This window comes from Passer domesticus, chromosome 27 (genome assembly GCF_036417665.1).
Source record: "Passer domesticus isolate bPasDom1 chromosome 27, bPasDom1.hap1, whole genome shotgun sequence".
NCBI classification, from domain to species: Eukaryota; Metazoa; Chordata; class Aves; order Passeriformes; family Passeridae; genus Passer; species Passer domesticus.
Window position 1 is genome coordinate 5034085 of NC_087500.1, and position 3544 is coordinate 5037628.

The following is a 3544-nucleotide window of genomic DNA, read 5'->3' on the forward strand; positions in this document are numbered from 1 at the left end:
TGGGATGGAAACTCTGAGGGACGAGCTCCACGCCGAACATTTTCCGTTCCCGACTCCTTTTTTTTCCCTTTTTTTTTATTCCCTTTTTTTAATTTTTTTTTTTTTCCCTTCTCCTCTTCAGTTTCATTGAAGAATTTACTGCCCCCCTCCCCCCACCCCAGCCGGGCCTGGCCGTGGGACTGGGGGGGATGTGGGGGTACCCCGAGCACCCCACAGCCCCTCGGGGGGAGGGGGGTTCCTCACCCCTGAACCCCCAGAAAAGCATCCCCAGGATCTGCCGAGCTCATTCCTGGTGGGAACGGGACAGGGAGGGGGACGGGGATGGGGAACAGGGACAAGAAGGGGACAGGGACAAGAGGGGGACAGGGACAGGGACGGGAGGGGGACAGGGAGAGGGGCAGGAGGGGGACAGGGACAGGGATAGGAGGGGGACGGGGATGGGAGCGGGACAGGGACAGGAGCGGGAGGGGGACAGAAGTGGGACAGGGACAGGAACAGGAGCAGAACAGGGACAGGAGACGGACAGGGACAGGAGCGGGACAGGGACAGGGACAGGGACGGGAGGGGACAGGGACGGGAGGGGACAGGGCCGGGGACGGGAGCGGAACACGGACACGGACAGGAGCGGGAGCGGCACCCCGGGCGCTCCGCCGCCGGCCCCGGGGCTGGCTGGAGCTGTCCCGGTGACCTCATCGGCGCGGCTGGCCCGGTGCCCGCCGCCGGCCGGGGACGGTGGCTCCGGTGCCACGTGGCCGGGCCGTGGCGCTGCCAGCACCCGCCTCGCACCCTCCGCCACCCCCGTGGCGGGGCAGGGGGGGTCCCGGGGGTCCCCTGGGGGAGGGTTGTACCCCAAAACCTTGCTGCGAGGGGCTGCAAACCCCAAGAGCCCCCCAGGAGGGAGGGGGTGAGGGTTTGGTGGCTTGGGGGGGGGGACAGAGCTGTGGGGTGTCCTGTGGGGACATCTGGCACCAAGGTCTCCCCAAACCCCCCCCGTTTGAGGGGGGTCTGAGTGCCGGGGGGGGGGCAGGCACTGCTTGGGGCTCTTGGGTTGGCCTTGGGGTGTTGGGGTCGGTGGGAGGAGCTGTTGGGGTGGGGTCCTCAGGTGGTTTGGGTGCTTGGGTTGGGGTCCTCGGGTTCCTGGGGCTGTTTGGGTTGGGGGATTACTTGGGGTGGAGTGTTTGGGGTTGGGGATCTTGGGTTGGGATATTTGGGTTGTTGGGGTCTTGAGCTGGGGTGGGGGGATTGGTGGTTGGGGTTATTGGGGTGTTTATTTGGGGGGTTTGTGTTCCTCGGTGGGGTATTTGTGGGGTTTGGGTTCCTGGCTGGGGTATTTGGGGGATTTCGGTTCCCGGGTGGGTATTTGAGGGGTTTGGGTTCCTGGGTAGGGTTTTTGGGTGGTTTGGGTTCCCGGGTGGGGTATTTGGGGGGTTTGGGTTCCTGGCTGGGGTATTTGGGGGATTTGGGTTCCTGACTGGGGTATTTGGGTGGTTTGGGTTCCCGGGTGGGGTATTTGGGGGGTTTGGGTTCCTGGCTGGGGTATTTGGGGGATTTGGGTTCCCGGGTGGGGTATTTGGGTGCTTTGGGTTCCTGACTGGGGTATTTGGGTGGTTTGGGTTCCCGGGTGGGGTATTTGGGGGGTTTGGGTTCCTGGCTGGGGTATTTGGGGGATTTGGGTTCCTGGGTGGAGTATTTGGGTGCTTTGGGCTCCTGACTGGGGTATTTGGGGGGTTTGGGTTCCTGGGCTGGGGGTCAGGACCCAGCTGTGGACTCAGGACCCCTCCACCCCAAAGGAGGAGCTGGGGCCAGGCAGGGGGAGTGGGGCCTGTGCCCCCCCGGCCCAGCGAGGGTCCCTCCAGCTGGAGCTCGGCCCAGCAGCAGCAATGCTCCAGCTCCAGCTCTTCCTCCTCCTCCTCCTCCCCGGCCCCACGTCAGCACCTCCCTGCCGGCTCCCCCAGTTCATCCCAGTTCCCTGCCAGGGGAGGGGAGCGGCGCGGCCGAGGGGGGGTTAACCCTTCCCTCACAGCCCGGCAGTGTCCCCTCGTCCCTTCCGCGTCCCCCCAGCCCCACGGAATCCCCCAAAGCCACGCGGTTCCCCCAGCGCCGCCCTTATCCCAAAATCAGCTCCCCATTCCTGCGGTGTCCCCCGATCCCGCAGTGTCCCCCCCGCCCCTTCCCTGCTCCCCCATCCCCACAGCGCTCCCCATCTCCAGGGAATTCCCCTTTCTGAGGGGTCCCCTCGTCCTTTCCATGTCCCCCCCCGCTCCCCACGGTGTCCCCCCCGCTCCCCACGGTGTCCCCCCCGTCCCCGCCACGTCCCTTTGGCAGCGGGACTCGGCCGTCGTGGAAATAGAGCGGGGGGGGGGGGGGGACTGGAAGGGGGGAACTGGGCGTGGCGTGTCCGAGTGGGCGTGGCCCGCGGGGAGGGGGCGGAACCACCCAACAAAAGGTTTTCAAAGGGATGAAATTGGGGCAAAGCCAGAAAACTTTAAAAGTCTTTCCCCCCCCTCCCCCCCCCCCAAAAAAAACAACCCCCGCCCGCCGGGCTCGTCCCTGGCCCTGCACACGTGTGAGGGGAAACTGAGGCACGGCGGGGCCGGGGGGCAGCCCACGGTGTCCCCGTGTCACGGGCGGTGCCGGGGGTCCCGCACAGACCGCGGGAGCAAGGGGGGGGGTCCCCGGGGGTCCCCGGCCCGCGGGGAGGGGGAGCGGCCGTGTCCCCACGGAGCCGGAGCCCCGCCGGGCCGAGCCCCCCCGGGAGTGGGGCAGGCGCGGGATGCCCCTGGCGCGAACCCCGGCCCTGACACGTCCCCGGCGCAGCCTCCACGTCGGCAGCGGGAGGAGGAGAAGGAGGAGGAGGAGGAGGAGGAGGAGGAGGAGGAGGAGGAGGAGGAGGAGGAGGAGGAGGAGGAAGAAGAGGAGGAGGAGGAGAAAAAGGAGGAGGGCAGCCGGGGGGGCTGGGGCGGATGGAGGGGTGGGGGGGCCGGGCCGGGCTCCCCCTGCTCACCCCGGGGGGTCAGAATGGGGAGCACCCCCGAGGGGTCGGCAGGGCACCGGGCAGGGCTGGGGACAGTGCCACGGGCAGGGCTCGGGACAGGGCCACTCTGTGCCACGGGAGGGCTGGGGACAGTGCCACCAGCAGGGCTGTTGTGTGCCACGCTGTGCCACAGGAAGAGCTGGGCCGTGAGTAGGGGTGGCATGGCTGTGCCATGGGACAGAACGGGGACGCACCACACCGTGCCACAGGCAGGGCTGGCACGTGGCACTGGCAGCGCTTGGGGGCACACCACAGGCAGCACCGGGGGCTGCACCCCCAGAGCACCAGCAGGACACGCCGGGGCTGCCAGGTCTGGCCTGTGAGGGTCAGGGCTGGATAAAGGTGGGTGCCCAGCCCTGCCCGTGGGCACAGCACAGCCCCTGGGCACAGACAGGCCTGGGTACATGGCTGTGCCATGGGGACACGCTGGGTGCCACCGCCGAGGGCTACGGGACACCAGTGACACCTGTGGCACCCACAGGCTCACCCTCAGGGGGGCAGGGGGTCAGT